The sequence below is a fragment of the Bos mutus genome, chromosome 8, assembly GCF_027580195.1.
Source record: "Bos mutus isolate GX-2022 chromosome 8, NWIPB_WYAK_1.1, whole genome shotgun sequence".
NCBI lineage: Eukaryota > Metazoa > Chordata > Mammalia > Artiodactyla > Bovidae > Bos > Bos mutus.
Genome location: NC_091624.1, coordinates 95,474,802 through 95,498,837, shown reverse-complemented (window position 1 = coordinate 95,498,837; position 24,036 = coordinate 95,474,802). Strand labels below are relative to the sequence as shown.

General features: G+C 39.7%; 1 protein-coding gene and 1 long non-coding RNA gene across 10 annotated transcripts in view; one reads left to right on the top strand and one right to left on the bottom strand.

The window, feature by feature from the left end:
- LINGO2 (leucine rich repeat and Ig domain containing 2) overlaps positions 1-24,036 on the top strand; it is a 1,449,181-nt gene that overhangs the window by 1,416,346 nt on the left and 8,799 nt on the right. The window lies entirely within an intron of this gene.
- The window catches only part of LOC138988923 (uncharacterized), a 376,732-nt gene continuing 364,120 nt past the window's right edge, over positions 11,425-24,036 (bottom strand). For all 5 annotated transcript variants that reach the window (XR_011465190.1, XR_011465191.1, XR_011465192.1 and 2 more), the window contains 4 exons: positions 20,679-20,831; positions 19,872-19,985; positions 19,599-19,736; positions 11,425-17,819 (listed from right to left, as the gene is read on the bottom strand). This is a non-coding gene — a long non-coding RNA (uncharacterized lncRNA). The remainder of the gene's footprint in view (positions 17,820-19,598; positions 19,737-19,871; positions 19,986-20,678; positions 20,832-24,036) is intronic.

The following is a 24,036-nucleotide window of genomic DNA, read 5'->3' as shown; positions in this document are numbered from 1 at the left end:
ATGGCTCAGATGGTAAAGAATCCACCTGCAATGAGAGAGACCTGGGTTTGATCCCTGGGTCGGGAGATCCCCTGGAGAAGGGAATGGTTACCCACTCCAATATTCTTGCCTGGGAAGTCCCATGGACAGACGGGCCTGGTGAGCTAGTCCATGGGGTCACAAAGAGTCAGACACGACTGAGCTATATCTGATTTATCTATCTTCCCTGGTAAGTGCACACACACACAATCCTGTGCTTCGGGTAACCATCCCCATGGATTAGATTTCTTATACACTGTGAAGCATATTTGTTCTTTCTGGTTTCGCAATTAAGTGCATGCACCTTGGAATAGGGTTGGTCAGTGTTCAAATTCCAATTCCACCTTTTAGCAGCTGTGTGACCTTGAACCAGTAACTTGACTTCTCTGAGCCTTGAGTTCTATAAATCGAAGGTAGTGTTCCTTTTGGGGTTGGTAAATGGTGAATAAAGTGCTTGACGCAGTGCATGGCATATACTATGCTCTCAATCAATGATACTTATTATTATCCAAAAGAATTAACCACTTTTCTGTGTTTTCTACGTTTCAACTTTGAGGCATTAGATTTATCAAAATGTGTGTGAGGGGAGTTTTATGGGGCTGTTCAGTGGTGTCTTAGGTCTTTTTGCTAGATTCTATATTGACAATAATAAGTAATTCTAGGAGAGACTCCATTTAGAAGTAAATTCTAACAGGTAGAACCTGTTTGTCTATTTTTAGCCACGTGCTCCGTGTCACTCCAGAGTATCTGTTGCATTGAACTGCAGTTCAGCTAAAGACTGCTCATTTAGAGGCTCGAAAAGCCTGGAAAGATTTTAGAATTCAGGTTGGAATCAATGTCAAAGCTGAATCTGGAGATGAGGTGTTCTTACATGCCATCCCAGAAGCAAAGGGTACAAGAGACAAAAAGTGTAGCCAGGTGGGAGAAGCTCTTTGATGAGATGTCCTTTCTGTAGACACTCTCCAGGAAGAGAGAGCTAAAGAACAGTCAAGTACACACTTGACGCCCACTGGGGCTTGTTTGCAGAGCCTGAATCTGGGGCAAACAGCTTGCCGCATCTCTTAATGCCTAGCCTCAGCACTTATTTAATTTGAGATGCATTTATTTCCTGTTAAAAACTGTTGCAGTCACTCTTTGGCATCAACTGTTTGCTGGAAAGCAAGGTGAGACTGTCAGATGGTTGTATTGGCTGGTGACATATTCAGGCTCTCATGTGATAGGGCAGCCGTTCAGATAATCACTTTAAATATTTCACTAACACAGTAGTAAATTTTTAAAAAGTATACAGTGATAGTGCTTCTGTTCGTCATATTCACACTGCCTTTTTATTTCTAATAAACTTTGTCTTCTGAGGATATGTTGTTGAGAGCTCTCCCTAGAATATTATCATTTGTAATAGATGCTCCCGAATAGTTTATTTTTATTTATACTAATAGCCGGGGAGTCATGGTAACACCTGGGAAAGTGCAAAAGCAAAATGGAATTTTCTTTGGAGGAGATAAGAGGAAGCCGCAGAGAAAAAACTGTTGGGCGCCCTTCGAGTCCTTATCTCCTGAAGTAATGAATTAGTCATCCAGAGGGGCAGGAATATTCCCAGAAGGAAGCTTCCCTGGTTGTCGGGGAGGTTTAATTCTCACTAACCATTAGGAGTGACTGTGAATGCCACCTCCCCATCCTTGTGTCTATGACAAGGCTGTGAGCACTGTACTCCCATCTGGGCGTCTGCTTTATTGCAAAGAAAAGAATGCAGACAAAAGTCTGAATTTTTGCACAATGCCTAGAGTCTATTTCCACGAATGTTGCATTAATTACTGAGTGAGAGTGTCTCTTATGAATTTTCAGGTGTGTGCTTGCAATTCATTTTTTTTCCCATTTACATAAAAAGTCGATTGGAACAGGAGTCTTTGTTGCTGCCTCAGTGGGATCTTCTCAGGAGATTTTTCACAGAGATTTATGTGCTTGAAACCAAACTTAGATCAAAAAATATACTGAAGGTTCTTCGAATTACCATGGGAATGGTTCAGCTCTTAGTGTATTCCTGTCACACAGAGAATTTTCCAGCTAGGCTGACTCCTGGCCCAGCCTCTGCTCTCTTGGGAACTGTAGAGAGGGTATAACATTTAGATTCGCACCTTCATCCAGCCTAATGAATCTTCTTCCTACAACTTAAATCCTTTAAAAAAAAATGAAGATAAAACATGTGAATAGACTTTTAGAAAGAGGGGGCTATACAGTGCAGTGGGTAAAAACAGAGACGAGAGCCAGACCTGCTATGATCATGCGACATCAAGTCCATTTCCTAAGGGCTCTGAGATTGGATCATGTCATCAGCTAAACAGATGGCAGTGGTATCTCTCTCGTACAGTTGTGGGGAGTGAATGAGATGACCCAAAGAGCATCCAGCACAGTGCCTAGCATATACATTCTCGCTATGATTTTATTATTCAGAAGTTTTCTTAATTCAAGTCATTTTGGCCTCAGAAATCATTCCATGCAAATATAAACTCTGGATGTGCCTACCTAGAAAAGCGGGAGTTTAAGTCATGATGTAACATAACAGTTCTGTTGAAAAGAAGGGACTGGGCTCAAAACTGGAGAAGAACTGAATGTCTTATGAGAACAAGTCCACCTTCCTTCCCAGAAGGCAGGCTTGAGGCAGAGATGTTGAGGAAAGTGCCCTTGGTGGGGAAGTACAGCAGATCTCCACGTGACATTCAAACTCAGGTACCAGCCTCATCTGCTGTCACCAAAGGGCAGCGAGGCAGGTGGCGAGCCAGGAAGGAAAACCCCTTCCTGCCTTGTTCTCTCTCACTGCTCAAGCCATCACTTCAGTTCAGTTCAGTTCAGTCACTCATTCGTGTCTGACTCTTTGCAGGCCCATGGACTGCAGCACACCAGGCTTCCCTGTCCATCACCAACTCCCAGAGCTTGCCTGAGTGCCATCACGATTACCAAGGCAACTACATAGATAGTCTAGAAATCTACCACAAGGACTCTGATTCAGCAGGTGCTACTGTAGATTCTGATTTAGTGTGCTTTGGATAAAACCCACAGATCTGTATTATGTATACAAACATAATATTTAATTTATAATATTTATAGTACATATTTTACAATTGAACTTTTATTATCATTCACAATTCAAAATGGACAAGAGTAGAGATAATAAACATCCTCTCTCCTGCCCCAGCTCCCTTCCCTGGAAATAACCAATGTGATCTTTGTATTCTTCCAGAACTGTTTTATTCATATACAAAGATACATTTATTTTCTCATATTTTACATAAATGTGGATCAGCATCTTACAGTTTTCAGAGTACAAGTCTTTTGCCTCCTTAGATAGGTTTGTTCCTAGGTATTTCATTCTTTTTGATGCAATGGTAAATGGGATTGTTTCTTTAATTTCTCTTGCTGATGTTTTGATGTTAGTGTATAGGAATGCAAGAGATTTCTGTGTATTAATTTTGTGTCCTGCAACTTTACCAAATTCACTGATGAGCTCTAGTAGTTTTCTTGTAGCACTTTGGGGATTTTCTATGTATAGTATCATGTCATCGACAAACAGTGACAGTTTTGTACTTCTTTTCCAATCTGAATTCATTTCTTTCTCTTCTTTGATCTCCATGGTTAGGACTTCCAAAACTATTTTTAATAAAAAGTGGCATGAGTGGATATCCTTGTCTTGTGATCTTAGATGAGACACTTGCTGATTTTCACTATTGAGAAGAATGTTAGCTATCAGTTTGTCATGTATGGTCTTTGTTACATTGAGGTAGGGCTTCCCTTGTGGCTCAGCTGGTAAAGAATCTGCCTGCAATGCGGGAGACCTGGGTTCAATCCCTGGGTTGGGAAGATCCCCTGGAGAAGGGAAAGGCTACCCACTCCAGTGTTCTGGCCTGGAGAGTTCCATGGACTGTACAGTACATGGGGTCGCAAAGAGTCAGACACAATTGAGCAACTTTCACTTTCACATTGCTGTAGGTTCCCTCTGTACCCACATTCTGCAGAGTTTTTATCATAAATGGGGGTTAAATGTTGTCAAAAGCTTTTTCTGAATCTGAGATAATCATATGTTTTTATTCTTCAGTTGTTTAATGTGGTGTATCACATTGATTGATTTAAGATTTTGAAAACTTCCTGCATCCCTGGGATAAATCCCACATGATCATGGTGCATTATCCTTTTAATGTATTGTTGGATTCTCTTTGCTAGTATTTAGTAAAATACTAAATATTTCATTGTCAAGGATTTTTGCATCTATATTCATCAACTGGCCTGTAATTTTCTATTTTGGGTATCTTTGTCTGGTTTTGGTATCAGGGGATGGTGGCCTCATACAAAAGGTTTGGGAGTGTTTCTCCCTCTGCAATTTTTTGAAAGAGTTTGAGGAGAGGTGTTAACTCTTTTCTAAATCCTTGATAGGATTTGCCTGTGAAGTCATCTGACCCTAAACTTTTGTTTGTTGGAAAGTTTTCCACCACAATTGCAAATTTTTGTGATTGGTCTGTTCATATTTTCTATTTCTTCCTGGCTCAGTCATGGGAGATTGTACCTTTCTAAGCATTTGTCCATTTCTTCCAGGGTGTCCATTTTATTGGTGTAGAGTTGCTTATAGTAGTCTCTTGTGATCCTTTGTATTTCTGTGGTATCTGTTGTAACTTCTTTTTCATTTCTAATTTTTTTTATTTGAGTGCTTTCCCTTTTTTTCATAATGAGTCTGGCTAAAGGTTTATCAATTTTATCTTTTTAAAGGACTAGCTTTCATTTTCATGGATCGTTTCTATTTTTTCTTTGTCTCTATTTCTGCTCTGTTTGATTTCTTTCCTCCTCCTAGTTTTGGGTTTGGTTGTTCTGCTTTCTCTAGTTGCTTTAAGTGTAGGCTAGGTTGTTCACCTGAGATTATTCTTACTTCCGGAGGTAACACTGTATTGCTATAAATGTCCCTCTTAGGATTGCTTTTGCTGCATCCCACAGGTTTTAAATCGTTGTGCTTTTGTTTCATTTAATTTCTTTTGTGATTTGATGACTATCTTTACTATTGTTTCAACTGCTTTTCTTTCTTGTCTGTATATCTGTTGTAGATTTTTGCTTTGCAGTTACCATGAGGTTTTGATATAGCACTCTCTCTCTATACATGATTGTTTTAAGTTGCTGGTCTCTTACTTTCAAATGTGTTCCCAGTATCTTGCATTTGCACTCTCTTCTCACAACTGCTGGTTTTGATATCATAGTTGTGTGTAGATGACTTCCTACCTTTACTGTATATTTGCCTTTATCAGTGAGCAAAATTACAGAGAGTACTTGTAAGTTTCTTGTTCCTAGTTATGCCTTTTTCTTTTTTTTTTAAATTTTATTTTATTTTTAAACTTTACAAATTGTATTAGTTTTGCCAAATATCAAAATGAATCCGCCACAGGTATACATGTGTTCCCCATCCTGAACCCTCCTCTCTCCTCCCTCCCCATACCATCCCTCTGGGTCATCCCAGTGCACTAGCCCCAAGCATCCAGTATCGTGCATCGAACCTGGACTGGCAACTCGTTTCATACATGATATTATACATGTTTCAATGCCATTCTCCCAAATCTTCCCACCCTCTCCCTCTCCCACAGAGTTCAAAGGACTGTTCTATACATCAGTGTCTCTTTTGCTGTCTCATACACAGGGTTATTGTTAGCATCTTTCTAAATTCCATATATATGTGTTAGTATACTGTATTGGTGTTTTTCTCTCTGGCTTAATTTGTATGGAAATACAAAAAACCTCGAATAGCCAAAGCTATCTTGAGAAAGAAGAATGGAACTGGAGGAATCAACCTACCTGACTTCAGGCTCTACTACAAAGCCTTTTTCTTTTCTGCTTTGAGAAGCATTTGTTGAAGAGCTGTTCTGGTGGTGCTGAATTTCTTAGTTTTTGCTTGTCTGTAAAGTTTTTGATTTCTCTTTCGAGTCTGAACGAGTCCTGCTGGGTAGAGTATTCTTCACTGTAGGCTTTTCCCTTTCATCCCTTTAAATATATCATGCCACTCCGTTCTGGCTTGCAGAGTTCCTGCTGAAAAATCAGCTGATAACCTTATGGGGATTCCCTTTATCTTTATTTATTGCTTTTGCCTTGTTGTTGTAGTATTTTCTCCTTGGCTTTAATTTTTGTCCATTTGATTAATATGTGTCTCAGCATGCTGGACTTGGGCTTATCCTGTATTGGACTTTTTGCACTTCCTGGACTTGAGAGTGTTTCCTTTCCCATGTTAGGGAAGTTTTTGACGATTATCTATTCAAATATGTTCTCAGGCCCTCTCCCCCGCTGCCCCCACTTCTGGGACTCCTATAATGCAAATGTTGTTGTGTTTAATATTTTCCCAGAGGTCTCTGAGACTGTCCTTTTTTTCACTTTTTTTTCTTTATTTTGTTCCACAGCAGTTATTTCCACCATTCTGTCTTCCAGGTGACTTATTCGTTCTTTGGCCTCATTTACTCTGATGTTGATTCCTTCCAGTATATTTTTTCATTTCAGGGATTGTAGTGTTCATCTCCTTTTGTTTGTTCTTTAAATCTTTTAGCTTATCATTAAGCATTTTTTGATACCTTCTCAGTCTGTGCCTCAATTCTTTTTCCAAAATCTTGGATCATCTTTATCGTCATTGCTCTGATTTATTTTTCAGGTAGATCGCCTATCTCCACATCACTTAGTTGTTCTTCTGGGATTTTATCCTGTTCCTTCATCTGGGAGATTTTCTCTCCTGTCTCATTTTGTCTTACTCTGTTTATGGTCTTTCTGCAGGCTGCAGAGTCGTAGTTCCTCTTTCTTCTGTTGTCTGCCCCCTAGTGGGTGAATCTGGGTGTAGCCCCACTAGTAAACAGGGTCACGTCAAGCGGTGTGTTTAGAGGCCCCTGGGGACTCAGGATGACTTTAGGAAGCCTGTTTGCTGACAGGTGGGGCTGTGTTCCCACTGTTGGTCGTTTTAACTGAAGTGTTCCAACACTGGAGCCTGCAGGCTATTGGGTGAGATCTGGGCTTCCATGATAGCTCAGTTGGTAAAGAATCTGTCTGCAATGCACAAGACCCCGGTTCAATTCCTGGGCTGGGAAGATCTGGTGGAGAAGGCATGGGCTACCCACTCCAGTATTCTTGGGCTTCCCTTGTGGCTCAGCTGGTAAAGAGTCAGTCTCCAATGCAGGAGACCTGGGTTCGATCCCTGGGTTGGAAAGATCCGCTGGAGACAGGAAAGGCTACCAACTCCAGTATTCTGGCCTGGAGAATTCCATGGACTGTATAATCAATGGGGTCGCAAACAGTTGGACATGACTGAGTGACTTTCACTTCAGGTCACCAAAATGGCAACCTCTGGGAGAGTTCATGTTGATGGATATTCCGTGGGGCTCTGCCACCAATGTCCTTGTCCCTACCTGTGGTTTGAGCCACAGCCATCCTCCGCCTCCTCAGGAGTCTGGCACAGTTTCCTAGGAGTCACGGCTTTGCCCCGAGTCCCAGTGCAGGAGAAACCTTGTGTGTGCCCTCCAAGAGTGGAGTCTCTGTCTCTGTCAGTCCTCCAGAGTGTCTGCACTCAAACCCCACTAGCCTTCAAAGCCAGAGGGTGCTCCTCCTAATGCCAGCCCTCCAGCTGGGAAGCTGGAGTGGGACTCAGAACTCTCACTCCTGTGGGAGAACCTCTATGATATAGTTATTTTCCAGTTTGTGGGTCACCCATCCAGTGGAGAAAGAATTTGATTATCTCGCTAAAACACCCCTCCTGCTGTCTCAATGTGGCTTCTTCTTTGGATGTAGAATATCTTTTTTGGTAGGTTCCAGTCTTGTCAATAGTTGTTCAGCAGTTATGATTTTGGTGATTTTGTGAGAGGAGATGAGCTCAAGTTCTACTCCATCTTGTCCCTTCACCCTCCAATCAGTAATAATTTTTTTTTAATATAAGGAATTTGTTGCCACATTTGATCACACACAGTTTATATACAAAATTATATTCTATATATAAAATACTGCCCTATTAGTGTATATGAAATTATTTAATTCAAAGCAGTAGGATTTGGTTACTACTATGTTGGATGCAAATTGTACCAGCTTTGCAAGAGACAAAATGCTGATATAAATGTGCTGATATTATGTCAAGGAGGTATGGGATTTAGTGGGAGTATTTGCATCATAGAAATCAGTAATCACTGGAAAACAGGAGAAAACTGGTTGTTAAACATTTACCAACACAGCACTGTTTCTGTAGGTCAGGTATCCCAAACCAAACACACACATTGTCCTTAACAGGCACAACTGCAGAGACTGAGCAGGCAGGCAGGCACTGCTAAAAAGAAAGATATTTTATTAAATAGAACATTACTAAGACTGGCACATTAAATAGAAAATTAATCACAGTATTGACTTCTTAGCTTTAATCACTGAATTCTTGCCGGTAACCAAAAATGTGGATTAGACACACAGGATTTCTCTCTCATCCCTTTGCTATTAAGTATCTAAATAATTATTTCTGTAGTCAGAGTCTCCAAAGCTAAACACATGATGAAAAAAAAATGACCCCAGGTCCTTACTCTTATAGTCCTAGAATGCAAATCAGAAGTCTAGATATTCAATAACTTCTCTGGCAACAAAATGAAGCATGTGGAGAATATCTCGGGCACATTTGATAAGTTATCACACTGTTTCTAAATCTCCTATCTTTGACTCCTATAGCAAATGTTTCCAAAAATCAAGTAGCATTTCGAGATTTTCTAGCATTAAATAGCCTTGGAATGCCCCACTTAAGTTGAGGAACAGTATTCATGCATTTGTCCTATTAACCCTTTTCTCCCCTAGAGTGCTAAGCAAGAAATTAGCTCTCTTCCCTCACCTTACTGATGGCTGCACTTTCAACTTGTGAGTAAATCAAAGGCATGACATGCTGTTTTAATTACCTACTTCTTGTTTGTGAAACCCAACTATTGGTCAAAAATGACATTCCGTAAACAGGAAGAACAATGCTGTTCCTCTGGGAACTTTTAGTGCTCTGATAATCCCGAATAAAAGCATGCAATACTATGTGGCAAGGAACAGTCACTGGCCTTGTGAGGATTGTGCTGCAGGTTGGTCAAGGGCTTTCCCATTGTCCCAGTAAACAGTACCTGCAGGCCTTTGGTGACTTAATAGCAAGCTGACTCTGCCTTATGTTTCCATATATTCCTCTCCGTCTACAAACTGCACAGGGCCCCGCACTCAACACCCACCCAAAAGCTTTATCTAAAGAACTGTGATGACTCCTAATAAAAGAATGCAGAGAAATAAAAGATTTGACCTCAATCCTAGGAAGACTGGAAAGGGACCCAGAGGAATGTCATAGAGGACTGCAGCTCAAAGCATCTTCTCTCCGGCATTGCACCATGCAGCCCAGGACCTTCCTTCTCACTGGTCCAGAAAGTGCAAACTCAACTCTTTCATCTAGAATACCCCCAAATTTCTACTTGCATGACAGATAATAAAGCCTTTAAATTGACCTCACTGGTGAAGAGATTGTGGATTGGTGGTGGTGATGCATGGGAGCATGCTAAAGTTGCTTCAGTCATGTCTGACTCTTTGCAACTCTATGGACAATAGCCTGCCAGGCTCCTCTGTCCATGGGATTCTCCTGGCAAGAATTCTGGGGTGGGTTGCCATCTCCTCCAGGGGGTCTTCTCTACCCAGGGATCAAACCAGAGTCTCTTGCATCTGCTGTACTGGCAGGCGGGTTCTTCACCACTAGCACCAGCTGGGAAGCCTGTGGCCTCCCAAGGGTCCTCTCATTGGACAGGTCAGCATTATACCAGACTCTGTACCGGGGAGCACTGACATGTTCAGGACAGACAGAGGTTGTTAGAGGACTCTTAGGAGGGCTTCTGGGAAGACAGAGAAAAGAGGATTAAACTTTTCTTCATTAAATAAACTTGAAGAAAGCCTGTCTTTCTCATGTCCCAGGTTTTCTAAATGTTGCTGTTCTCTTCTGACAATTTTATCTAATTAACATCTATTTTTCACTTCTTTATGCAGTAATCAGAGTTCAATTACCGGAACCCAGCTGCTGATGCTAAAAAGTACTGGAAAATTATATTCATACAATAAATCCTCAGATGCCCTCACCATCTCCTAAAGCAAGACAAAGGAGTTTGATTCCTCAACTCTATTACCTACATACCTTCATTCCCCTTTTATAAATTCTTCTGTGACTTTGGTTCCATTTCAGGACCATTGTTGAAGGCCCACAGGGAGAGGGTCAAAGAAAGGAATAAAAATAAACATGAACACTAACACAGAAGTTTCCATCTAAGGATAGTAAAGGACTTACAACATATGTAACATATTCCAACATTTTTGTTTTAAGGAATCAAATGAAATTTGAAGAGCACTTTACCTGAAGTTAATATTCATGTATCTGGTACAGAGAATTTTGTTTTCCGCATGGAAAAATTCACGCCTCAGTTTATATATTCTTTAAGTGTTAGCTTTATGAGAGAGGTGGTCATTGAAATCCATCCCTGAAGGTCTTATAAACAAACTTATGATTAATTAAACAGTTAATTTTGATAATGATTAATTTTTAGAAGTTTCTAATTCCATCAAATTGTTTTGTGTATGCAGGAGGTTACATTTTATAATATTTTGGTCATCTTAAGTCTTTGTTTGAATAAGAGGGGAAGGAGGTAAGGGAGAGAAGGAGGAAAATGGAATAAGAAAGAAGGAAGGAAAACGGAGGGAGGAAAGGAAAAGAAAAGAAAAATTCTGAACTTTTTAGATGATTATGAAAAATGCAAAGTCTTGTTACAGAACTTGGGGTGTTCCTTTGCTATTTTACGTAAAAAGAGGAAAGAACCAAGATTTGCTATGGGGCTTCCTGTCTGTCAACTACTCCATGTACTTAATTCACTTAAAAATCTCAATAAATAGTTGGTAGATAGAGGTATTATCCTTGACATTATGAAACTGACAATTCTTGAGTTTACATGCTATGGTTAAGGAGTCAGATAAGATTGTCCAAACCTTCCTGTTCCCTTTCCATGTTATCTATTTTCATGATGTGTCTATTTCCTGGCATATCATCATGCCTGATTTCTTGATAACTGGTTGGCCATTCCAAGTCTTTGAACTCAGCTTCCCATTATAAGACTGTTGGTAGAAAGTAGGACGGAGAAGGCAATGGCACCCTGTTCCAGTACTCTTGCCTGGAAAATCCCATGGACGGAGGGCCTCGTGGGCTGCAGTCCATGGGGTCGCTAAGAGTCGGACATGACTGAGCGACTTCACTTTCACTTTTCACTTTCATGCATCGGAGAAGGAAATGGCAACCCACTCCAGTGTTCTTGCCTGGAGGATCCCAGGGACGAAGGAGCCTGGTGGGCTGCCGTCTATGGGGTCGCACAGAGTCGGTCACGACTAAAGCGACTTAGCAGCAGCAGCAGAAAGTAGGACAGTCCACTGTACAGAATTTCTCACACTGAACTTCAGGACAAGAATTGAGAGTCAAAAGCAAAATTTCCTTGGGATTTAATAGAATTCATAAGCATCACTCTTCCCATAGCACAAGCAGAACACAACAACCAATGTTGTTTACTTAGAGTACCTTCTTACTGTTCTGGTCCTCTGGCCGTTAAGATATCCCAGCCCTCAAATATTAAAATTTGCTCAGTTCTAATCCCCAGACTACTTACTTGATCTTTGACTTTTTTTCTAAAACTAGATTCATCAACATCAAAGAATGTGTGTGTTCTTCATATTTGTATTGAAAGAACTCAGTTTTGAGATAAGCATCCAGAAGACTAGTTAGAACCCCTGAACCAAGAGAAACATGTGCAGGACCATCAGGAGGGAAATCTACATGCTCCCAGGGCAGTGGCCGTCTTTGACTGGGACAGCTCGGGTTTTTCTCCTGTTACACTATGGGGGCATAGTGCCCCCATCCCTTCACAGGACAGTCCCAGTTTGGGTGGCATCCTCTGTGGTAATTCTACCTGTATAATGTAAAACCTAGATCACCAGAGTAGACACATGTGGATTTCCCTCCTACCTTGAGTTCTGCTATGGTGAGAACATGCAATATTAATAAAACATTATGAGGCCTTAGTGAAGCTAAAACCAACTATATAACATGCTGCTTATGTAATTCATAACATATGTTGAGAGCAGCTGTTTGTTTTCTGCTATGGCAGACCTATGTTTTCACAGAGATGGGCGGAGGAAGCTCAGCTGGCTTTGGAGTCGATGACAGAGCTGCCCTGCCACTTGTTACAACAATGACCTTGACCTGGCAGCTCTGCTCTCCCTAAGGCTCAACTGTATATTCTAAGAGAATAGGCATAATACCACCTACCACCCAGGGCTGCTTTTACCAGAATAACAAGGGCTTTAGAGCCACAGACACCTCTGTTTAAATACCACTTGTACTACTTCTTGGCTGAATGACCTTGGCATTAAATTTGACCTAGAGACTCCATTTCCTTATCTACAGAAAATCATAACAAGTACAGTTCCTATCTCAGAGATTATTTTGAGGACTAAATAATATAATGCATATAAAGTAAACATGTAATACTCTGTCATCATTTTGAAATATAATATGGGGATATACTTAAGGCCTATAAATAATTTGTACCAGAAATTGTTAAGATTGCCTTCTCTCTCAGTTCAGTTGCTCAGTCGTGTCCGACTCTTTGCGACCCCATGAATCGCAGCACGCCAGGCATCCCTGTCCATCACCAACTCCCAGAGTTCACTCAGACTCACATCCATCGAGTCAGTGATGCCATCCAGCCATCTCATCCTCTGTCGTCCCCTTCTCCTCCTGCCCCCAATCCCTCCCAGCATCAGAGTCTTTTCCAATGAGTCAACCCTTTGCATGAGGTGGCCAAAGTACTGGAGTTTCAGCTTTAGCATCATTCCTTCCAAAGAAATCCCAGGGCTGATCTCCTTCAGAATGGACTGGTTGGATCTCCTTGGAGTCCAAGGGACTCTCAAGAGTCTTCTCCAACACCACAGTTCAAAAGCATCAATTCTTCGGCGCTCAGCCTTCTTCACAGTCCAACTCTCACATCCATACATGCTACTGCTGCTAGGTCGCTTCAGTTGTGTCCGACTCTGTGCGACCCCATAGATGGCAGCCCACCAGGCTCCCCCATCCCTGGGATTCTCCAGGCAAGAATACTGGAATGGGTTGCCATTTCCTTCTCCAATGCATGACAATAAAAAGTGAAAGTGAAGTCGCTCAGTCGTGTCCAACTCTTAGCAACCCCATGGACTGCGGCTCCTCCATCCATGGGATTTTCCAGGCAAGAGTACTGGAGTGGGGTGCCATTGCCTTCTCCATCCATACATGACCACTGGAAAAACCATAGCCTTGACTAGACAGACCTTTGTCGGCAAAGTAATGTCTCTGCTTTTGAATATGCTATCTAGGTTGGTCATACCTTTCCTTCCAAGGAGTAAGCATCTTTTAATTTCATGGCTGCAATCACTATCTGCAGTGATTTTGGAGCCCCCAAAAATAAAGTCTGACACTGTTACCACTGTTTCCCCATCTATTTCCCATAAAGTGATGAGACCGGATGCCATGATCTTCGTTTTCTAAATGAGTTTTAAGCCAACTGTTTCACTCTCCATTTTCACTTTCATCAAGAGGCACTTTAGTTCCTCATCACTTTCTGCCATAAGGGTGGTGTCATCTGCATATCTGAGGTTATTGATATTTCTCCCGGCAATCTTGATTCCAGCTTGTGCTTCTTCCAGCCCAGCATTTCTCATGATGAACTCTGCACATAAGTTAAATAAGCAGGGTGACAATATACAGCCTTGACGTACTCCTTTTCCTATTTGTAACCAGTCTGTTGTTCCGTGTCCAGTTCTACCTGTTGCTTCCTGACCTGCATACAGATTTCTCAAGAGGCAGGTCAGGTGGTCTGGTATTCCCATCTCTTTCAGAATTTTCCACAGTTTATTGTAATCCACACAGTCAAAGGCTTTGGCATAGTCAATAAAGCAGAAATGGATGTTTTACTGGAACTCCCTTGCTTTTTCGATGATCCAGCGGATGTTGGCAATTTGGTCTCTGGTTCCTCTGCCTTTTCTAAAACCAGCTTGAACAACTGGAAGTTCACGGTTCATGTATTGCTGAAGCCTGACCACACATTATTAGGTACTAACTGGTCTAGCTTAAATCACAGTAATATTATCTGAGAATCAATTAAGATTTCACCTGGTTTTAAATACTCAACCAGAGGTTCACATAAATATACCCTATGAATTATACCCCTGAATTGGATGAATTAAAACCTCAAATGACATTGTTTTCCATGATACAAATTTAAATTTCTAGAATTATTTCCTTATATATGCTGTTTTATACTCCAAGCTCTTCCGTACTTTTTCACCTTCATTCTTAGTCATAAAAATCTCGTTTTCTGAGCCATTTATTGGTTTTCTTTTGAGACAGTTTATCCAAATGCAGCATGTATATTGCATAAAGGTAAACATAATATGTGATTCCCTATGATTCTAGAGATTTTTACTAAAATATAAACTAGCAAATATATGTAAGCCTTCCTAGTATGTGTATCTAAATATCCATACATAGACAGACACTCACATACATTGTATATGTGGTGTGTATATATAAACAACGTGTATGTATAGTCTCCAAGGAGACACATAGTTAACCAACCCAATCTAAAACACACATATGTATATATAAATGACAGTTTTCAGCCCTGTTTATATATTTCAATGGAAATTGAGATGTGATTTCTGTATTCCCTCATTGGAAATAACTCAATTGAATGACAGATTATTCATGAATACTCTATTGGCAGCAAAATGAAAAGAGATGGCCAGTGCTGCGTGGAGAGGAGAGGGTGTTAGAGGCTGTTGGGAGTATAGACAGAAGCCTGGGTGCAAGTCCCTCTTCCAGCACTTGTCAGGTATCTGGCGTTATGAAGTTATCCTTCTGTGTCATTGCTCCTATAGAATTCTGACAACTGAAATATCAGAAGTGAAAAGCTCGTTGCCTAAGCCTTTCATGTATTTCCCAAAGTATGGGATGCATTCCAATGTGATCCCCTCATTTTAGGAGGTACAAAATGTTTAGTAACCCTGAATTAATGAAGATGAAGCTACTCCCTTTTAAGTGTACTGTCAATCCTCTAATTATACGGAAAAAGACTTGGTTTTAACACCTGTCTATCCCTGACCATTATCCACATGGAGATCAGGTCTCTGGCACATAGCCTGGGAAGACAAGAAATTATAACTAGAATGTGATATTATTCTGTTTCCATTGTTTATATTTTTAAAATTAATTTCCATTTACTATTTTCCATTCTGGTTTTCCATCTAAAATTGTACAGTGAATTCTTACTTTTAGGGTATTTAAGTTTTAAAAATGAGGTGACTGAAATAATCAGTGCACCTACCACACTGGCTCAACACAAATCACGCCATGGTAACCAAGGCCTGGTATCTAGAAACATCGTGTTCCTGTTCCTAGTACCCACTATTAAAGGGTTGCCACGCTTTGTACAAGACCCTGCTGGGCATAAGCACACTGCACTGACTTTCCTTCAGGACAAGAATAAGCACGTGCATATATGAACAGAGCTACCGCACAGACCACATAGGCTGAGGCTTATGTGTCATTCCCTTTCTAGCATCCATGACTTGAATCCTTTCTTTCCCACTGACCCTATGCTTGTGGTCTGGAGGCACCATGGCTGAAGCTGCTATTCCATTAACACACTTGGATGTCAAGTCAATAAGCCAAGAGTCCAGTAGGGAAGACACAACATGTACAAAAGTAATATATGGTAGGAAATCATCAGGTAGTCATAGGGCAGTATAATATTGACAGGGAAATAGAAATAGTAACCAGAACTGGTACCTACCTTCTACTCTGTAATGTGGGCTCATTAAGTGCATTATGAATGAAAGGTGCATTAGTTCATGTCTGTGTATCAGTTAGTCATGGCCGCAGAGGCTTACTGTGATTGCATTTTAAAGTGCTTTCATTATATTTTTATGTTCTATCTTTTCAAAAGTAATGCGTGTTGAAAACATTTTTTAAACAAAAACAATTGATAGTGTTGCTGGATATTTATTCTAACACTTAACACTTTGTTGTATTTCTTTACAATCTTTTGTTTGATGCATAAGGATATTTCCCCTTTATTATATTCACACTATAGGTATAAATTTATATCCCACTTTTTTCACTTAACATTTCTGCATGTAAACATTTTCCAAGTTATTAAATATCTCCCATAACCATGATTTTAATTCCTATATAATAGTCAATTTAAGGAAATGAATCACAGGTAATGTAATTACTTCTCCATGACTAGACATTGTTTTATGCAATATTCCAGAATATTAAATAATACAGTAAAATGCATCTTTGATGTTAAATTGTAATTTATTCCAATTTGAGAAAATTGAATCATTAATTTGTTTACTGGACAGTTTCTCTACTAGACTGTTAAACTCTACATCCGTAGCTCTCTGCCTTGAACATAGAAGGTACTTGTGATATGTTTACTGAGCTGAAATGAATATACTTTCTTTTTTGACAGTCTTCCACTCTTTTCTGGAGAAAATTCAAGAAATCATTTGGCAGTCATCAGTTTCAGTTCAGTCGCTCAGTCACGTCCGATTCTTTGTGACCCCATGGACTGCAGCACGCCAGGCTTCCCTGTCCTTGACCATCTCACAGAGCTTACTCAAACCCATGTCCATCAAGTCAGTGATGCCATCCAACCATCTCATCCTCTGTCATCCCCTTCTCCTCCTGCTTTCAATCTTTCCCAGCATCAGGGTCTTTTCAAATGAGTCAGTTCTTCGCATCAGTCATCAGTTAATTGCTAAAATAAAGGAAAATCCCCAAGTGTCTACTAAAATTAGAGGCAAATCTATTGTCTTGGGATATAAAAATTATGCATTCTTAGTTAGCTTTTTTGCCATATGGCTTGAAAATAAAATCATTTGCTTTTATTTTCTCATCTACAAAGTCACTAAAAAAATGATAAAATTCCTACCACCCAGGAATCAAAAAATGACTGAGTTATACCTAGATATACTAAGTCATTATTAGTAATATGACTTAATGTTCTTAACAAAATAGGCACATAAATGGAAATTTTAGGTGCAATTCTCTATCTGGCAATGATAGTTATATCAATAAGCACCAGATTTGAACTGTAATGTGGCAAGATATTTTTTTTTTTTAACATTTGGAGAAATACAAGCAAAATCACTGAATGTAAAACTGCAATGATATTTTAAACAGATAATATTCCAGATGCATACAGCCTTTCAAGAATTAACTTATAAATAAACAATAGAAGCTTAAAATATATCCATGCATACTACTGCTACTGCTAAGTCACTTCAGTCATGTCCGACTCTGTGCAACCCCATAAACGGCAGCCACCAGGCTTCCCATCCCTGGGATTCTCCAGGCAAGAACACTGGAGTGGGTTGCCATTTCCTTCTCCAATGCATGAAAGTGAAAAGTGAAAGTGAAGTCGCTCAGTCATGTCTGACTCTTCGCAACCCCATGGACTACAGCCTACCAGGCTCCTCCGTCCATGGGATTTTCCAGGCAAGAATACTGGAGTGGGGTGCCATCGCGTTCTCTGCCGTGCATACTAAATTGCTATTTAATATCTATATCTCTATATATTGGCAGAGAATAGCTAGCTACTTACCAAGCCTGCTTCCTCTTCCTCATAGGCACATAGCTAAAACTTCATTTCCCAGACTCCCATGCATAGGTGTACCCACATGACTGAATTCTGGGGAGTGAAATGACAGCAAAAATGATGAGTGCTATTGTCAGGTTTGGTTCATGAAAACCTCTTACCCAGAATCCTCTTGGTCTTTCTCCATCTGAAAATGGAGCATGGCAAGGACTTAAACGGTCTAGGAAAATGTGGAGCTACGAAAGGCACAGGCACAAGTCCCTTAGTGTTTTCTTGAACCAGAACTAATAAACTACTGGTTTAAACTACTGTGTTAGAACAGCTAGAAGAAATTTATATTTGTTCATTTCCAGAGTGTTCCATATGGGATTTGAGACAGCTATCTTGTCTGAGGAGCTTTCAAAAAGGTCTTGGTGACTGCAGCACCAACTAATTAAAACCAGGTAATCTCCAGAGGGAGTCCCTTCATCCAGGAATACCCACACTTCCAAGAGTCCAATTTTTCATGGAACAATAGATAAGTAGTTTCCCCTTCAGATCCTTAAATCTTAAGATCAAATAGAGAAGAATTCTGTTATTTTCCCAAGTAAAATTTCTTAATAATAAGAAATGGGCCCCTGTGGTCACATATTTCATAGGGATTGGCCTAGGTGGATCCTGAGGGATAATTACCACAGAAAGGCAGCCAACCTTTTTTTCATTCCATAGGGAGGCATTTATTTTATAGCTCTTCCTAACTCTATTGTCAGAGGGGTTGAAGTAACTTATTAATAGGAATTTTTGCCCAAGATTGTGGTCACCTCAGTTTGCTCATTTGTAATATGAGATACTTAACAGACATGAATATCTACCTTAATAAACTAATCCAGTGCTTTCAGATTGCATGTCCCTAAAGGCAACTCTTTACTGGGGAAATGTTTGTAAGTACTCTCTTCAGTTGAGAGTTTACATGTCTAGGAGATATCACTTAATAATGTTTCTCTTTCTCTGAATAATAACAATAATATTAGTTAACGTGTATGGAGTGCTGACTTCGTATACAGTCTCACATTTTACTGTTATGATAACCTACTAGGTTACCAGGGAAGCCCAAGTTTAGTTACAATTATTCCCATTTTAGAGGTAAGAAAACTGAGACTAAGAAAGGGCTAAGATATAAACACATTTTTATTATTGCATACCTAGGTTCTTAGCCATTAACTTATACTGCCGTATAGATTTGAAGCACTTCATAATATATTTCTGAGACCATCAGGCATCTTGAGCCAACTACCCTACATTTAATAATATCAATTTCAAAGAGATATATCTCAAAGCTACACAAAAACCATTTTCATCTCTCGAAGGTTTAAGTAGAACAGGCATCTTCTTTATGTCCAAGTATTTCTATGTAGGCCAAAAGGAGACTCAGAACTAGGGCAGAAGAGCAAATGATTTGCATTTCAGAGATCAAAATAAATACAAGAACAGAGGGCTCTCTGGTTTCAGGAAAGATTAAACAGAAACTATTAATTGATGACTTAGGACAAGCTTTGCTAATTGTTTACTAGTCACTTGAATACAAAATGAACTCATGTTTTGAAGTAGATACAGTCCAGTGGAAAGCTGTTTCAGAACCATGAAAAAAGATACCAAAGCATAGCCCAGAGGGAACATGAGGGAATTTTGTGGTTTTCTCTGTTGTTAAAAGGAAGTGTTACTATTAAATTTTTTTGTAACAAAAATACTTATAGTTGCTATTTCTTTGAGATGAATTGTATACAGTGAAAATGTGTGAGAAAGGATGGAAGAAGTACAGGGTAAAGGGTGAGAACTCTGCCTTTGAAGTAAAAAGTGCACAGAAATACTGGCTCCATAACTGACTATACATACATGGTAAGTTGCTCCAGTTGTGTCCGACTCTTTGCGGCCCTCTGGACCATAATCTGCCAGGCTCCTCTGTCCATGGGATTCTCCAGGCAAGAATACTGGAGTTGGTTGCCATGCCCTCCTCCAGGGGATCTTCCCACCCTAGGGAGAGAACCCATGCCTCTTAAGTCTCCTGCATTGGCAGGTGGGTTCTTTACCACTCGCGCCATCTGCACTGTTACTGACTAGGGCTGTATAATCTTAGGCAAATAACTCACAAGCAAGAAGGGTGCTTACCCTTTCTTCACAGGTCAGGAGGTAAGTGCTTCAACAGGCTCTGCTGGAATCCTTCAGTCTCCCACTGTAGTTAAGGGCACACCACAACTTTGGTCTGACTTCTTCCTAAGAAATCTAGAGGATAATTGTTAGGCTTGATTGTCTCTCTGTGATACAGGAAAGGAAGCTGCTGCTGTACTGCGGTTTCTCTACATTGATGGGTTTTTACCCATCATTTTTACAAATGAATTTTCCCCATGCCAATGAGGGCAACAGGCATGAGAAAGCCAGTATGCATGTTATATTAGTCCTTTACTATCATGTCATCTGGGAGGCTCATGGGCCCTCAGGCAGTCAGTTCAGTCACTCAGTCGTGTCCGACTCTTTGCAACCCCATGGACTGCACCATGCCAGGCCTCCCTGTCCATCACCAACTCCCAGAGTTCACTCAAACTCATGTCCATAAAGTCAGTGATGCCATCCAACCATCTTGTCCTCTGTCGTCCCCTTCTCCTTTTGCCTTCATACCTCTCCTGAATTAATTATAAAGGGAAAACAGGGGGAAATTTAAGGTACTATGCAACTACATCCATGAGTCCTGCTTGTCCAGTTTACTAACTGTATGATTTCCCATAAATTTCATTGCATGAACTCATATTAACAGCTAATTTTCATATATAGAGAGAGACTTTAAATCAAGTGGTAACTGCAAGCAGCCAACAGTCTCCATTCAAATGACTCAAGATCAAAATTTTACTTTTAGCTATTTACAGAATTGGTCATCTGCATATGATTAATATCTACAATGGTAGATAACTGTTCACCTACCTGCATAAACCACTGAGCAATTTTATCACCCCATTTTGTTTAGAAAATATAAGACACATCAGATATCCTCCAAACTTGGCTTTCATGTTGGCCATTTCCACTTCCTCCTTGAATATTAAAAGAGTCTTGATGTTGAAAGTTTCCATTTCCTCCCTATCAAAAATACGTTGAGAGAAAAAAGGTAAAAATACTTTGGAGGGTAACTAGAAATCACAGAAGGCTAATTTTCATTTTGCAGAAAAACAGTTCAAGTCCAGTGTTCCCCACCAGGTTGGGGACTTTGGGGTTCAATCTCAAGTTCACTCAGGTCCTTCAAAGAACTTAGGTAACCCTGGTGACTTTCGCAACTTACGCTAAAATTGATTTCTCTTAGTCTTCACGTGTTTTATACAACTGTCACAACTCTTCAGTATCTGATTTGGACACACACCAGTATTTATGAATTTATGGTTTTAGACACCTGGAAGTTATCTCATATATTTTGGACACTGTTTTATTATTATTAAATCCTTTACATTCCTTTCTTCCCCCACCTCCCTCCCTCATCACCCACCCCTCTCCACTTGGGAAATAGGTTCATTTATTTATTTCCAGTAAAGCTATAGTTTGTTTGTGTGAAGGTTTAAAGAGCTTTCGGTGCCATCCATTTATTGCTGTGTGCCCTTGTTCAGATGCCAGTCAGGAAACTAAAGTAATCATAGAATTCTCAGGATAAGAAGTTTCTCATCACCTTAGCATCTGTCAAAGTAGCTGTCTCTCTTCTAGGTTTTCTTTTTAAACAACACACAGCCATCATCATCTCTTTCTCTTCTCCTTTATGTTCTTTAAAATGATAGCTATTGGAAACTCCTTTTTTTCTCTTTATAACTGTATCATCCTTTAGAGGATTTCCTTGTTCAGTATCTTCCAAATCTGTCTTCAGAGGAAATCCATGTCTCCTTGGCAACGCTTTATGTTCTGACAGATACTGTTTCAACAAACCATTCTCCCATTAAAATAATTATGGCAGTCACCTTACACACACCACCTTTAATCATCACATTTATCCTGCTTTATGACCACAAATTAGCATATGAAATACTGAGAATCATAGATATTGTATCAGCTTACCCACATCCCACAGCTAACAGACGTCAAACTCAGAGTTACATATTGCACTCAAATATCGTTTCTGTTTTTCCATTGTGAAGTCCTTTGGTTTTGTTTGTTTCATGCTTTAATACAATGAGTTGCAAAATATACTCAGCACACAAAAAATATAAGCAAGAAAATATCCCAACTTCGTACACTAGGTTTAAAAAGGCACTTATCATTGAGCCAAAAATCAAATCAGCCTTTGATCAGAATTAATTGAAAGGCCCTAGGTGGCTTCCTGCGGATTTTAGTCTCCTGCTCTACTCTTAATGAAATGAAGTTCATCTTATCAGACCATGGTCACAGTCAGACATTGAGAGCAAGCTTTGATTGTAAGACTTCCGCTGACAGTGGAAGCTAAGTGGAGTCAGCAGTTTGTCCTTCTAGACTAAACCTAAGAAGTATTGTGATAAGAATAATAAAGCACAACCTTCCTGCACAGTTTCCAAACTATATACATCAAAGAACTGCGATGAGATACGGCCTCATATTATCTACTTCTGCTTAGCTGAAAGACAGAAGTAGAATGGAGGAGCTGCCCACAAGTGAAAGGAGCTTATCTGCTGCCTGCTTGCTGAGCACTTATCCATCCTTCTTTGTGATGGTCCTTCACTTTGGAACCAAAAGAGCAAATTTTTAAGGAAAATGATACTCAAAGCTATATACCTTCATTGAACTCCTTTCTGGTTGAGTTGCAGCCATGGTTAAATAAGATATTGTCATTTCCATGTTGGACACAGAGCCTGATTAAGGGATCCAAACAATGAAATAACATTTTCCCAAACCATTACAAATAAACCAAAAATAGGATGCCAGTTATCTCCTTATCTAACTGGTGATGATATATAGATCATGCAACTCTAGCAGACAAAACTACACTCAGCAGTGGAATTTATATGGCTCATTCTTTATCATAAATCAAAATGAAAAGTACAAAGTGTGAAATAAAACTTCTATCTTGAACATAAAATCTGTAATAAAATGTACATTTTCCCAGCCCTACCAAAGAAATGCCCCCAAAAGTATCTGAAAAATTTTACTTTCAAAGAGTGGAAAATCCTTCGGCCCACATATCTTGACCCAGTGACAGACACATTTGAGAAACTTGAATTCCTCATCTTGTTACTGCTAAACTTGCCATCTCAGTGAATGACACCAGGTCCCATCCAGTTGTCAGAAGGCTAGAACTCATCTTTGCCTCTTCTCCACCCCTCACAGTCAATTCATAAAGAAAACATTTCTATTTGGCCTCAAAACACCTCTTGAATCTGTCCACTTACTGAAGACTACTCCTGTGAACCTGCTTTGTTCTGGTTTGAATAATGCAATAGCCTCCTGAGTTTCCAGCTTCAAGGTTTCCCCTCCTGCAAGTCTATTTTTCATGGCGGTCAGATTAATCTTCCCCAAATGTAAATCTGTTCATATCACTCCTTAGCATAAACCACTTTAATGGCTTGCCATTGCCCTCAGGATAAAGTGCAAACAGCTTATCACAGTTTACAAGCCCCTTATAAATCACTCCTCTAATTACCTCTCAGCCTCTTTTCCCCTCCATTTCTCTTCCGGTTTTGCTCAAACCATTCTGGACTACATATTTTAATTCCCCAATCACAGGGTGTTCTCCATTGTTCTCATGCCTCTGCACATACTGTTCCTTTTGTCTGGAACTCACTATACCTTTTGTGAATGAAAATATACTGTTGCAAGTCTACTATATATTTTACCTGAAGCAATTCACTAAAAAGTATAAATTGTGGTAAATGAAAGATGTATACTCTAAATCAGACAGCAACAAATAAAAAATAATGTAAATAAATACAGAAAGAAGAATTGCAATGCACACTTAAAAACAACAGTTGATCTCAGCCAAAAGACCCAGAAACAAACATACGTTTTAAAACCTAATTGTTTAAAACAGAAGATAGGAGAATGAGAGAGACAAAAGAATTCAAGAGACAAATGGCCAACATATAACAAAATGGCATGCTTAAATGCAGCCATATAGTAATTATATTCTATTTAAATGGAGTTAGCAACCTAACAAAAGGCAGAGATGCTCTTTAACTACAGAGATACCAATATGTTGAAAGTTTCATATGGAAAAATATATACCATGGAAACATTAAGCTTGAAAAGCTAGAGTTGCTGTGTTCATCATTCAAAATGACTTAAAGACAAAAAGTATTACTAGAGACAAAGATGGACTATTCATGATAAAAAAAAA